The sequence below is a fragment of the Acomys russatus genome, chromosome 3, assembly GCF_903995435.1.
Source record: "Acomys russatus chromosome 3, mAcoRus1.1, whole genome shotgun sequence".
NCBI classification, from domain to species: Eukaryota; Metazoa; Chordata; class Mammalia; order Rodentia; family Muridae; genus Acomys; species Acomys russatus.
Genome location: NC_067139.1, coordinates 85,919,728 through 85,935,136, shown reverse-complemented (window position 1 = coordinate 85,935,136; position 15,409 = coordinate 85,919,728). Strand labels below are relative to the sequence as shown.

The window sequence follows — 15,409 nt, the reverse complement described above, 5'->3', positions numbered from 1 at the left end:
ATAAACATATTATCTGATAGAAGAAAACTGAACCAGCCAATTTTACTACATCCAAGGAAGCGGATCATCGTTCCATAAGAAGAAATATGAGATTTTTTTTTTTTTTTTTTTTTGGTTTTGAACGAGTGAATTTATTAAGTTCCAGTAACCAAAAATAAAAGAAATAGCGAACAGGACACAGAGCAGCATAGAAGAAAACATCAAATCAGGAGTCTGCAGCATCCAGCAAAGACAACTGGAGTATCTGGACTACCGAGAGAGCAAACAAAAGTAACATTTTCAGGTTGGGGCTTGGAAATATGCAGACAACAGCTGGGGAAGTCAGTGCCTGCCTGAGCTTCCTACGGTGAGCTTTGGGTCTCCCCAGTGCTGGCGATTTTATATCATGGGATGAACAACAGCAAATCGGTCAGAAATGGCTTCCATTTTAGCTGTAGAGTTGGAGAAGGGGAGTAGCCTCTCTATTGACAGGGAATCTTGCCACTTTTGAGACAAACGCACTTCAGTTTGAAGCCATGGGATAGGGGGTCCCATTTCCAGAGCCAACTTCTTAGTGAGGTTAAAGAGCATGTAGTGCATATCACTAACACACCACGTGCTGTGCTCCTCTTCCCTTGGGATTTCTGCAGTGCACTATTTTCCTGGCACTTTTCTCTGTCTTCATTTAACTTTTTTTCCTTTTTTTAATTATTAATTTATTCAAATTACATCTCAGTTGTTAGCCCATCCCTTGTATTCTCCCATTCCACCCTCCCTCCTGCTTCCCCCCATTCCCCTCCCCTATGTCTGTGACTGAGGGAGACCTCCTTCCCCTGTATATGCTCATAGGGGATCGAGTCTCTTCTTGATGACCTATTATCCTTCCTCTGAGTGCCACCAGGCATCTCCATGCAAGGGACATGGTCAAATATGGGGCACCAGAGTTTGTGTGAAAGTCAGATCTCCTTCTCCACTTAACGGTGGAGAATATCCTGTCCATCGGCTAGTCTGAGTAGGGGTTCGAAGTTTACTCCCTATATTTTCCTTGGCTGGTGCCATAGTTTGAGGAGGACCCCAGGGCCCAGACCCGCCTGTAGTTTTCCAGGACGCTCTGGATCCTTCTATTTCCTCATTCTCCCAGGCTTCTCACACCTAAAGTCTCAATAGGATGTCCTCCCTTCTGACCCACTTTCCTGGTAGGTAAAGTTTTCCATGGGGACGTACCCCTTGGACTAGTGTCTTGATATAAGTGAGTATATACCATTTAACTCTTTTTGCTTCTGGGTGAACTCACTCATTATGATAATTACTAGTTCAATCCATTTGTCCACAAATTTTGGAAATTCCTTGTTTTTAATAGCCGAGTAGTATTCCATAGTGTAAATGTACCACAGCTTATTTATCCATTCTTCTACTGAGGGACACTTAGGCCGTTTCCACATTCTGGCTATTATGAATAAGGCAGCTATGATCATGGTTGAGCACATGCCCCTGTTGTGTGGTAGAGCATTTTCTGGGTATATTCCAATGAGTGAAATACACGGGTCTTGAGGAAGCCCTATTCCCATTTTTCTGAGAAAGTGCCAGATAGATTTCCAAAGTGGCTGTACTAGTTTGCATTCCCACCAGCAATGAAGGAGTGTCCCTTTCTCTCCACATCCTGTCCAGCATGTGGTGTCAGTTGAGTTATTGATCTTAGCAATTCTGATGGGTGTAAGATGGAATCTCAGTGTCGTTTTGATTTGCATTTCTCTGATGACTAAGGAGGTTGAGCATTTCTTTAAGTGTTTCTCAGCCATTTGATATTCCTCTGTTGAGAATTCTCTGTTTAGTTCTGAGCCCCATTTCACTATTGGGTTATTTGGTCACTTGATTTTTGACAAAGAAGGCAAATCCATTCAATGGAAAAACGACAGCATCTTCAACAAATGGTGCTGGTCTAACTGGATGGCTACATGTAGAAAAATGCAATTAGACCCCTATTTGTCACCATGCACAAAACTCAAGTCCAAGTGGATTAAAGTCTTCAACCTAAAAGCAGAGACATTAATCCAGCTAGAGGAAAAAGTGGGAAGACTCTGGAACACATAGACACAGGAGACAACTTCCTGAACAGAACACCAACAGCCCAGGCCTTAATGTCAACAATTAATAAATGGGACCTCATGAGGCTGAGAAGCTTCTGTAAGGCAGGTGACACTGTCAAGAGAACAAAGCGACAGCTTACAGACTGGGAAAAGAGCTTCACCAACCCTTGGTCTGACAAAGGTCTAATATTCATTTAACTCTTACTTGTAAAATAGGGTCTCATGTAGCCCATGCTTCCTCAGAACTCACCAATGATGACCTTGAACTTCTGATCCTCTTACTTCCACCTCTCTCCCAAGTACTAGGATTATAGGTCTGTGCCAACCATGACCAGGCTTTGCTGGTCTGGGTGTCAAACCCAGAGCTTTGGAAAAATTAGCAAGCACTCTAACCAACTGAGTATGGTATCTCCTCCAGCCCAATTCCTAAAACTTCTGAAAGATTCAACTTTGATTTATCTTATTCTAAAAAATCTTTCTGGATCAGAGGCTCTTACAACAACACCTATCACATTAGAATGTTTGTCTACTTTTGCTTCCTGCTACAGAACAAAGCAGGAAGAGAGGGGCTGAGGCAAGGAAACCAGCTGGAAAGCTTTGATAGTATAGGTAGAGAGGGTCTGTGCTGCACATCCGCCTGGAGACTGACAGAACACAAGAAGTAGACAACATGTGTACCATGCCATGTGTACACTTGATGTCTGACTAGAGATTATTTTTTTATATTATTGTAAACAATATAATAAAGTAAAGTTGAAGCAAAGTGTGCTTTAGGGAATGGGTATTTTCCTAGTTCCCACTCTCACTCCACAACCACCATGCCCATGGATTTATATCTGCTTTTCTCTCTCATTTTTCATGATGAGTTATATATAAAATATACAAAAATTTAAATTTATCCTCTAGTTGGTATAGAATCACTAAGAAAAATCCACAAAACTTTTCTTCTGGCTACATTTTCACATCAAGGGTGAAAACACTAAACAAAAATATGAAGTTCAGTGTGGGTATTGATGAGTGGCTCAAGCTTTGTTAATAGCTCTTTCACCAACCCTTCATCTGACAAAGGTCTAATTTTCAAAATATATAAAGAACTCAAGAAATTAAATGCCACCAAATCAAATAACCCAATAGAGAAAATGGAGCTCAGAACTAAACAGAGAATTCTCAACAGGGGAATATCACATGGCTGAGAAACACGTAAAGAAATGCTTGTCCTCAGAGAAATGCAAATCAAAACGACACTGAGATTCCATCTTACACCCATCAGAATGGCTAAGATGAAAAACTCAAGTGACATCACATGCTGATGAGTATGTGGAGAGAGAGGAACACTCCTTCATTGCTCATGGGAATGCAAACTACTACAACCACTTTGGAAATCTATCTGGTGCTTTCTCAGAAAAATGGGAATAGGGCTTTCTCAAGACCCAGCTATTCCACTCCTTGGAATATACCCAGAAAATGTTCTACCACACAACAGGGACATATGCTCAACCATGATCATAGCTGCCTTATTCATAATAGCCAGAACATGGAAACATCCTAAGTGTCCCTCAGTAGAAGAATGGATAAAGAAACTGTGGTATATTTACACTATGGAATACTACTCAGCTATTAAAAAGAAGAAATTCCCAAAATTTGTGGACAAATGGATTGAACTAGAAATGATCATAATGAGTGAGTTTGCCCAGAAGCAAAAAGAGTTAAATGGTATATACTCACTTATATCGAGACACTAGTCCAAGGGGTACGTCCCATGAAAAACTTTACTTACCAGGAAAGTGGGTCAGAGGGGAGGACATTCTACTGAGACTTTAGGTGTGAGAAGTGTGGGAGAATGGGGAAATAGAAGGATCCAGATGGTTCTGGAAACCTACAAGTGGAACTTTATGACAGGCAGATGTGGGTCCTGGGGTCCTGCTCAAACTATGGCACCAGTGAAGGAAAATATAGGCAGTAAACTTTGAATCCCTACTCAGACAGGCCGACGGACAGGACACTCTCCACCATTGAATGGAGAATGAGATCTGACTCTCACATGAACTCTGGTACCCCATTTCTGACCATGTTCCCGGGATGGGGAGGCCTGGTGGCACTCAGAGCAAGGATAGCCAGTTAGCAAGACTCGATACCCTAAGAGCATATACAGGGGGAGGAGGTCCCCCTCAGTCATAGACATAAGGGAGGGGAGTAGGGAGGAAGTGGGGGGAGGTAGGAATAGGAGGATACAAGGGATGGGCTAACAATTGAGATGTAATATGAAAAACTTAATAAAACAAACAAGCAAACACAAAAAAGGAAAAAATATCGAGTTCAAATAAATTAACTAAATATAACAAATAAACCTGAAAGAGAGCAAAATTTAAGGCAACTTACATTTTAAAAGACCTGAAATTAAGACACCAATTTTGAGCAGATATTTATGGACACTGGAGCTTATTTTGATCCAAATAAAAAACACCACAAAGATGAAGAACCATCCCTTTCATACAGCAAGTGACACATGTGACATAAACAGGGGTAATGACAACACTTGTCTGCCTTTTACTTAAGGGTTCACTCCCACTTTCATTTTGGGAACTGTTAATATCATCCAGTAAGCCTGGTGCATGAAACCCTTTCTGTAATGAATAAAACTATTTATGTTGCTAAGAATATGACAGCATTGTCTACCTAATGAGTTCCAGGACAAGGACTACTTAGAAAAACTGTATAAAAACCCAACTGACCAACCACCCAAAAAATAGAAATAAACATAAAAAGAAAAGAAAACAAACAAACAAAAAGAACATGTTTGTTGAGTCTCATAGGAATTCTCTAAGCTAGGATTAGATTCACCAGTACCTTATAAGAGTTTATGAGACACGTCTACCTACACAGAGACTACTTGGGTAGGGTGGAGATGAGGACCACTTGAAGCCTCTCTTGCATCATTCTCATCCAGACTTATGGAAAGGCCATGTTACTTTGCCTTTCAGTAATATACTGCTGGTGATAAAGAAGCTCTGACAGATACTACTACAAACCTACGAAATAAAAAGAACCATTTATAGTTTGGCTGCTGCCCAAAGCAGGTGTGGTATCTCTGACAAAACAGCTCAGGTTTTGCTGACCATAAAGCAGGCAGTGAATGGATGGAAAACATACTCTCAGCGTCCTGGCTTTAACTCGACATTAGTCTATTTTACTACGTTCGCACAATCATACACACAGTGAAGACTCTTCGCTATCAGATGGAACCATTAATATTTATTTTTGAAGCTGAGCTTTCAAACTGATGCTTCACCTTGATTAGTATTGGGGGGGGTTGAGCCAGGGTCTCTCTGTGTAGACTTGACTGTCCTGGACTCACTTTATGGACCAGGCTGGCCTTGAACTCAAAGTGATCCACCTACCTCTGCCTCCCGAGTGCTGGGATTAAAGGCGTGTGCCACCCACCCAGCTCAAAAGTTGTTTGTTTGGTTGGTTGGTTTTTGGTTTTTTGAGACAGGGTTTCTCTGTGTAGCCTTGGCTGTCCTGGACTCACTTTGTAGACCAGGCTAGCCTCGAACTTACAGCGATCCACCTGCCTCTGCCACCCAAGTGCTAGGATTAAAGGCGTGTGCCACCACTCCTGGCTCACCTTGATTAATTTTTAACCAAATACTGTTGACACAAAAGTGAACTTAATTCCTTCCATAAATAAATGGAGTACTCAATTACCATGCAAAGAGCAACTTAAAACTATACTATGACATGCAAAGAGGTGAGGGAAATTTAAATCAAGTATTCATGATGCTTACTCTTACACACACACAGAGTTTCTAGGTAGATTTTCTTTGTTGTAATTAATTCTGTCCAAAAGATAAATAAGGTTTGTAGAGAAATAAATGTTTAGTGTAGGGGAAATAGTAAACGACGATTCTCACTGCTGTTCTGTCAAACCAGTAAGTACCTGGCAAGGAGGGAGTGGTGACCAAGAAGTAAAGGAAATTGGCTGTTAAAGGACACAACAAACTTCACATAACAGGAACAATGTGACAAACAGTTTCTACAAGGCAGGCAATGAATAATTAGAATACACAGTCAGAAGAGCTCTGTTGCTGCAAACGTAGCTACAAAGTATGCTCATCTGACTGAAGAACATTGTGTTGGGTGGATTGGGGCCCAGGACGGTCTGATCAAACTATTGCACTAGCCAAGGACAATACAAGTAGTAAACATTGAAACCCTACTCTGATCTACCCAATGGACAAGACATTCTCTACAGTTATGTGGAGAGCAGGGACTGACTCTGACATGAACTCTGGTGCTCCATATTTGACCACCTCCCCTTGGTGGGGAGGCCTGATGGAACTCAAAGAAAGAATAAGCAGGCTACCAAGATGAGACTTGATAGCCTATGACCATATAGTGGGGGAGGAGGTCCCCTTCGGGCATAGACCTAGGGGAGTGGAGTCCGGTGAAAACGGGAGGGAGGGAGGAATGAGAGGATACAAGTGATGGGATAACAATTGAGTTGTAATTTTTTAAAAAAGAAAAAAGAAAACATCTTTATGTTCCAGTATAGCAATCCTTGATTCAACTGATGCTTAGAGGTTTGTGTTTTTATAAATTAAACATGCTGCTGCCTCAGCAGCCAAAGGTTTTAGGAAAAATGTTCATGTCACAGAATAAATAGAGAAGTCATTTTCAAGCAAAAAAAAAATGATCTCACAGCAATCCTGGAGGTTATCTACTCTAGACGCTGGCATACCCCTTCTCCTGTTAGCGCACAGCATGACTGGATATGCCATGCATGATCCACTATTGAACTAATGTATTTGGAGATCTCAGCTGTGGTCATGCATCCTTTCATGTCCTGTTTATTTGCAAAGACAAGGACTGCAGCTTTCCTTAAATCCTCATGAGCCAACGTTCTGTATAATTTGTCTTTTGTGGTAGCCAGTCATTCCCTGTCGATGCTCCGGACAATAATGGTGACCTCTGGTGTTTGAGTAACAGGTGTTCCAGGATGACCACAGAGACATGTGACCTCCAATGTCCCACATAAGAAAATGAGGGTTGCAAATGGTATATACTCACTTATATCTGCATATTAGCCCAAGGGGCATGTCCCATGAAAGCCTTCACTTACCAGGAAACTGGGACAGAGGGGAGGACATCCTATTGGGACTCTAGATGAGAGAAGCATGGGAGAATGGCAAAGTAGAAGGATCCAGAGGGTCCTAGAAACCTACAAGTAGAAAATTATGATAGGCAGATTTGGGCCCAGGGGTCCTGCTCAAACAAAGGCACCAGCCAAGGACAATACAGGCGGTAAACATTAAACCCCTACCCAGATCTAGCCAATGGTCAGAACAGTCTCCACACTTGAGTGGAGAGTGGGATATGACTTTCTCATGTACTCTGGTGCCTCACATTTGACCATGTCCCCTGGAGGGGGAGACCTGGTGGCACTCAGAGGAAGGACAGCAGGTTGCCAAGAAGAGACTTGATACCCTATGAGCATATACAGGGGGAGGAAATCCCCCTCAGGAACAGTCATAGGGGAGGGGAATAATGGGAAAATAGGAGGGAGGGAAGAATGGGAGGACACAAGGGATGGGATAACCATTGAGATGTAACAAGAATAAATTAATAAAAAAAAAAGAAAGAAAATGAGAGTTCTTCCCAGCTATTTCTTCAACATTGCTTTCTTCATGAAGCACTTCATTCATGAAGAGCTGATAAAGAATGGTGGTTTTCTCTGCGTTATCCAGTCCCACGATGATTACTTTGTGCTCTTGGTTACAGAAAAGGCCCCACAGTTTAGTAATGATCAGCCGCATCTTGAGCCCCAGGCAGGACAGGCTCCCAGGGCAGCACTCGGCTACAAGTGGCCAGGCACCGGAGGTGGAGCTTACAACAAACCTACCTGGACCCCGGAGTCTCAGAGTCCAGTGAAGCTTTGACTTCCGTGGAGCCTGGAACCACTGCAGACTCCTTTGTTCACAGAAACACAGATATACATTATCTGATAATAAAGGGCTGGGAAAAGATTTTCCAAGCAATCGGTCCCAAGAAGCAAGCTGAAGTAGCCATTCTAATGTCTAATAAAATAGACTTTCAATTATAATTAGTCAAGAGGGCTGAAGAGATGGCTCAGAGGTTAAGGGCACTGACTGTTCTTCCAGAGGTCCTGAGTTCAATTTCCAGCAACCACATGGTGGCTCACAACCATCTATAATATAATCTACTGCCCTCTTGTGGTCCACAGGTGTACATGCAGGCAAAGTCCTTACACATAATTTAAAAATCTTAAAAAAATAAAATTAAATTAATAAAAAAAGATGGGTAAGGACACTTCATTCTCATCAAAGAAAAAATACACCAAGAAGACATCACAGTCCTGAATATTTATGCCCCAACAACAAGGACACCCACATTTGTAAAACAACCATGTTTAAAACTTAAATTAACACATCGATCCCAAAACATTAATAGTTGGAGACCTCAACACCCAACTCTCACCAATGGACAGATCTTTGAGGCAGAAACTAAATAGAGAAATGGCTGACAAGCATCTTGTACCCAGAGAGCCCTGAGCTCCAGCTGCTGTCAAGTTTCCATTCTCTATCAGGAAGAGTTTTGTTCATTCCTCCATTTTGCATACCTGTACCTTAGTATTCCGTCCCATGGCTTTCTCCCTCTCTCTCCCTGATCTTCTGTAGAGAAAGCATGGAAAACCATGATCACTGTTAACCACCATGCAACCTGGTCCATGACAACAACCAAAACAAAGAGAAAGTCAAAGTCCTTGGTGCCATGGCACCTTGGCGAGAGACCATAGCAGTCTCTATTTTTTAATGTAAGTGGTTAATTACATTCCCCACCTCGATCTGTAAGTTTTCTGGCCTCTCAGTTTCAGTTTTGTAACCACGTCGCCTCTGGAGCCACCATTGCTCTGTGAGAGTTAAGCCACAAGCAGCAGCCAACCTGGGTGTGTTAAGTCCTTTCCCTTTATCTCCCATGTGCCCACAGGAAGCTGCCTTTTGTCTGTGAGTGAGAAGAAGAGTCTCTCTTAAAGAGACATGTGGGACACAGTTTTTGATTCAGAAGTATTTTGTTTTAAGCTTGGGTTCTTTGGCTAAGAAACTAACTTTCACTCCAGACTTCTCAGACTTAGATTCAATCCCCACCGTTTGCCACTTTTTTATTACTATTAATAATTAATATTCAATAATATTTGACAAAATATCATTTATTTGATAATTCATAATATCCCCCAAATTATCATACATCTAGGCAATGATTCGTTAATAATTATGCACAAAGGTGAACATGATCATTAATCTATTGTGCCACTATCAGTTACTCTTCCTCCCATCCAAGGTCCCAGGCACTTGCTTTGTTCTCTTCTCTGGATTCTGTCCATCCTCTTCCTCTCCTGCACCTTCTCCTCCAGTCCCAGGTGCTGGGCTCTGTCCCTCTTCACCTTGGTTGCATAGTTCTCCTCTATCTCTCTTAGCGTGCTTGGGTGATGCTCTTTTCTGTGGTATGGCCTGTTTGTATAATGTTCTTCGCCCTGGTTTGGACTGGTTGGATGATGCTACTCTCTCTGGTCCAGCCTGGCTGGATGATGCATCCTTCACTGCCATGGCCTGGTTGGAGGATGCATCCTTCACTGGCATGGCCTGGCTGGATGAAGCACCAGTCACTGGCATGGCCTGGCTGGATGAAGCACCCGTCACCGGCATGGCCTTGTTGGTTGGTGCTTCTGTCAATAGTCTGGTCAGGATGGGTGATCTAACCGTCACTGGCAAGGCCTGGCTGGATGAATCACAACTCCCTGGCAAGGCCTGGCTGGACGATTCACCACTCACTGGCATGGCCTGGCTGGTTGGTGTTCCTCTCATTTGCCTGGCCTGGAGGCATGATGCACACCTCTGTGGAAAGTCCTGGTTGTGTAATGCTCCTCCCATTGTAATTGCCACGGTGAAAGCTACCAGGGACAAATTACACTCATTGTATTCTGTCCATGACAGCACTTCCTCTCGATGACAATTAAACCACATCTGAAAAGAAAGGTAAATATTTAATATTTTTTAGAAATCTTTCATACTTTTAAAGATGCTTAATTTATATATTTAATATGCATAGTATGATATATATGGTTTTCTTTTTCAATCCAAGGTTCCTCTGTGTTACCCTAGCTGTTATAGAATTCACTCTGTAGACCAAGGCAGTCAAAGGTACACTGAGGAAACCTGTCTCAAAAAAAAAAAATAAAACGGGGTGGGGGAGGGGATCCAAGATGGCGGTGAGCAGTGTGGCCTGGGTTAGACGCTCAGGTAAACACTTCAGGGAATTGCACAGAATTCTGAACCAGGAACACTGAGGCCCCCAATCCACTGCAACAGGAGTGCTCCAAGTTCAAAGGGACCAGAGTGCAGAGGACCTGCATGCCCCTGCGCATGGGAGGAGCACTGATTTTCTCGAACCGGAGCAGCAGTGATGGTAGCAGCAGTGGCAGCAGCAGCAGTGCCAACAGCAGCAGCAGCAGAGGCTGTGGTGGTGGCTGAGGTTTGCAGCTCGTAGCCCTCAGGCAGAAACCATTGGTGTGGTGGCCAGTGGGAGTTTTTCTGGGAGGGGGGACTCTGGGCAGGATCTGGGCTGCACTGCATGATTTGGGCTCCATGACCCAAGTTCAACTTGGCTCATGGCTTGTGACCTGAAACCCAAACCGGACTCGGTGCACAGTTCGGCCACTATGATCCAAGCTCAGCTCAGGGCACACTTCCGCTGCGGATATGCTAGCTGAGCTCAGTGAGCAGTTCTGCCGGACTCGCTAGCTCAGCTCAGTGCACAGTTCTGCCAGAGACGCTAGCTCAGCTCAGTGCGCAGTTCTGCCAGAGACGCTAGCTCAGCTCAGCGCATAGTTCCGCCAGAGACGCAGGCTGAGCTCAGAGAGCAGTTTTGGCCCAGAGTCCCTAGCTGGACTTGCCAGGCAGGTTGGGCCCAGAGACACTAGCTGAACTTTACGTGCAACTGCGCCACTGAGACTCTGGCTGGACTCTACACGCAGTTTAGGCCCAGAGTCCCTGGCTGAGCTTGGTGCGCAATTCTGTCCCTGAGACTCTGGCGGAGCTTGGCTTGTGTTTTGGGACCAGAGTCCCTAACTGCGCTTGGCTGGCAGTTTGGGCCCAGAGACTCTAGCTGAGCTTTTGGCGCAGTCCTGGCTCGGAGACTCTGGTTGGACCCTGTGTGCAGTTTGGGTCCAGAATTTCTGGCTGAGCTTGGTGGGAGGTTCAGGTCCTGTGATTATAACTGACCATGGCACGCACTTTGGGCACAAAGACCCTAGCTGAGCTTAGCATGCAGTCCCAGCCTGGAAACTGTGCCTGGACTCTGCGTGCGTTTTGGACCCAGAGTCCCTAGCTGAGCTCGGCAAACAGTTCAGGCCATGAGAATCTAGCGGAGCTTGACCCGTGGTTCAGGCCCAGTGTCCCTAGCTGGTCTTGGCAGGGACCCAGAAGGCTGTGGACACTTTGACATGGACCAACACACATTCAGAGACCCAAACGATTGCAAAACCCACAGTAAAGGGGAGGTCAGGATCACTGGCTATGAGAGTCCAAAACGAAAGGGCTAGCCCCCTGCCATCCACACCAGTGAAGCATCAGAGCTTCCGGCCTAGGGAAATCATGAGAAAACAGGTGAATCTACCATTGGACTTCGCCCACCCACCTCTGGAAGCTACCCAACAAAAACAGAGATGGTAAGATGTCTAAAGGACAGCATGAAAGCATACGCAAAAAAAAAAAAAAACCCAAAACAATATGGCATCTCCAGATCCCAGCTATCCCAAAGAAAACAACCCAGAGAACGAAAACAGAATGGAAATACAAGAAAATGATGTCAAATCTTTAGTAATGAGGATGATAATGGAGGAAACAAATAAAATTCGTAATCAAATGCAGGAAGACGCAGCCAAACAGGTGAGAGACATAAAAGAAGCCCATAGAGCAGAACTGGAAAATTTTCAGGAAAAACCAAACAACCAAATGAAAGAAATCAATAAAACAGTTCAAGCTCTGAAGCCCTATAAAGAGGCAATGGAAGAAACTCAGGAATATACAAACAATCAGATGAAAGAAATAAAAAAATCAGTTCAAGATCTGGAGATGAAAATGATTCAATGATAAGCACACAGAAAGAAGAAATACGAGAACGTTAGACCTCAGAGAAGAAGGCAAGCAACACAGAGGCGAGCTTTTCTAACAGAATCCAAGAGATGGAGGAACGAATCTCAGGTCTAGAAGATACAATCACAGATCTTGAAGCAACCATTAAAGAAAATGCTAAATCATGAAAAATCCTGATACAAAACATCCAAGAAATCAAGGACAACATGAAAAGAAGAAATCTGAGGATAATAGGCATTGAAGAAAGAGAAGATATCAGACTCCAAAGCCCAGAAAGTATTCTCAACAAAATCATAGAAGAAAATTTCCCCAATCTCAAGAAAGAGATGCCTATAAACATACAAGAGGCCTTCCCCTCTGTCCCAGTTTCCTGGTAAGTGAAGGCTTTTGTGGGACATGCCCCTTGGGCTAGTATGCAGATATAAGTGAGTATATACCATTTGATTCTTTCTGCTTCTGGGTTAACTCACTCATTATGATCATTTCTAGCTCAATCCATTTATCCACAAATTTCGGGAATTCCTTGTTTTTAATAGCTGAATAGTATTCCATAGTGTATATGTACCACAGTGAGGGGAAGGCATCCTATTGGGACTCTAAATGAGAGACGCATGGGAGAACAGCAAAATAAAAGGATACAGAGGGTCCTAGAAATCTACAAGTTGAACAATATGATAGGCAGATTTGGGTCCAGGGGTCCCGCTCAAACTAAGGCACCAGCCAAGGACAATACAGGAGGTAAACTTTAAACCCCTTCCCAGATCTAGCCAATGGTCAGAATATTCTCCACAGTTGAGTGGAGAGTGTGATATGACTTTCTCACGTACTCTGGTGCCTCACATTTGACCATGTCCCCTGGAGGGGGAGACCTGGTGGCACTCAGAGGAAGGACAGCAAGTAGCCAAGAAGAGACTTGATACCCTATGAGAATATATAGGGGGACGTAATCCCCCTCAGGAACAGTCATAGGGGAGGGGAATAATGGGAAAATGGGGCGGGGAGGAATGGGAGGATACAAGGGATGGGATAAACATTGAGATGTAACAAGAATAAATTAATAAAAAAATGAAAAAAAAAGAATCTGTACTGTACAAAATTAAAAAATCTGAAAGAAATGGAAAAAAAAAAAAAAGAGGCCTACACAACACCAAGGAGAATTGACCAGAAAAGAAAAACTGCCCGGCACATAATAATCAAAACACAAAACATGCAGAACAAAGAAAAAATATTAAAAGCTGCAAGGGAAAAGGGCCAAATAACATTTAATGGCAAACCTATCAGAATTACACCCGACTTCTCAGTAGAGACCATAAAAGCCAGAAGGGCCTGGACAGAGATTTTGCAAACCTTAAGAGACCACAGGTGCCAGGTCAGACTACTTTACCCAGCAAAACTATCAATAACCATTGATGGAGAAAACAAAATATTCCATGACAAAAACAAATTCAAACAGTACCTATCCACAAATCCAGCTTTACAGAGGGTAGTAGAAGGAAAACTCCATGCCAAAGGGACAAGCTACAACCAAAACTACACAGGAAATAGATAATTATACCATGGCAAAAACACAACTACACAAATGCTCGACTGGAACCAACATCAAAATTAAGACTCTTAACAGTCACTGGTCATTAATATCTCTCAACATCAATGGTCTCAATTCTCCAATAAAAACACACAGACTAACTGAATGGATGCATAAACAAGATCCAACATTCTTCTGCATCCAAGAAACACATCTCACCCATAATGATAGGCATTACCTCAGGGTAAAAGGTTGGAAAAAAATATTCCAAGCAAACGGTCACAAGAAGCAAGCAGGCGTAGCCATTTTAGTATCAAACAAAATAGACTTTCAACCAAAATTAATCAAAAGGGATGAGGAAGGACACTTCATACTCATCAAAGGTCAAGTCAACCAAGATGACATCACAATTCTGAACATCTATGCTCCCAATACAAGGGCACCCACATTTGTAAAAGATCTCCTAAAAAAGCTTAAACCACACATCGATCCCCGCACAATAATAGTGGGAGACTTCAACACCCAACTCTCACTGAAGGATAAGTCATGGAAACAGAAACTAAGCCGAGAAACAACAGCATTAACCAATGCCATGGGTCAAATGGATTTAACAGACATCTATAGAACCTTTCACCCAAACAAGAAAGAATAAACCTTCTTCTCTGCACCCCATGGAACCTTCTCCATAATTGATCACATCGTAGGTCACAAAGCAAGCCTCAATAGATACAAGAGGATTGAAATAATACCTTGTATCCTATCAGATCACCATGCTCTTAGGCTGCAATTCAACAACAACAGAAATAACAAAAAGCCTACACATACGTGGAAACTAAACAACTCTCTGCTGAATGACACCTGGGTCAGAGAAGAAATAAAGAAAGAAATCAAGGAGTTTCTGAAATTCAATGAAAACAAAGGAACAACATACCCAAATTTGTGGGATACCTTGAAAGCAGTGCTAAGAGGAAAATTCATAGCACTAAGTGCCTTTAAAAAGAAATTGGAAACATCACACATAAGCATCTTAACAACACAACTGGAAGCCCTAGAAAAAAAGAAGCAGAAACACCCAAGAGGAGTAGACATCTGGAAATAGTCAAACTCAGGGCTAAAATTAACAAATTAGAAACTAAGAAAACAGTCCAAAGAATCAACAAAACCAAAAGCTGGTTCTTTGAGAAAATCAACAAGATAGACAGACCATTAGCCAAACTAACTAAAAGGCAGAGAGACAGTATTGAAATCAACAAAATCAGAAATGAAAAGGGAGACATAACAACAGACACTGAAGAAATACAAAGAATCATAAGATCCTACTTTGAAGGCATATATGCCACAAAATTTGAAAATCTAGGGGAAATGGATGATTTCTTGATCAATTTCACTTGCCAAAGTTGAGTGAAGAACAGATAAACAAGCTAAATAGTCCCATTTCCCCTACAGAAACAGAAGCAATCATTGATAGTCTCCCAACCAAAAAAAGCCCAGGGCCAGATGGTTTCAGTGCAGAGTTCTACCAGACCTTCAAGGGCGAGCTAATACCAGTACTCTTCAAGCTACTCCAAAAGATAGAAATGGGTGGAACATTACCAAATTCCTTTTATGATGCCATAGTCACATTGATACCTAAATCTCACAAATCCCAA

At 42.8% G+C, this 15,409-nt stretch overlaps 1 pseudogene; it reads right to left on the bottom strand.

Moving 5' to 3' along the window:
• Nucleotides 1-5,005: 5,005 nt before the first annotated feature.
• Nucleotides 5,006-7,879, bottom strand: LOC127187196 (ADP-ribosylation factor-like protein 5B; annotated as a pseudogene).
• Between the last annotated feature and the right edge of the window lie 7,530 nt (nt 7,880-15,409).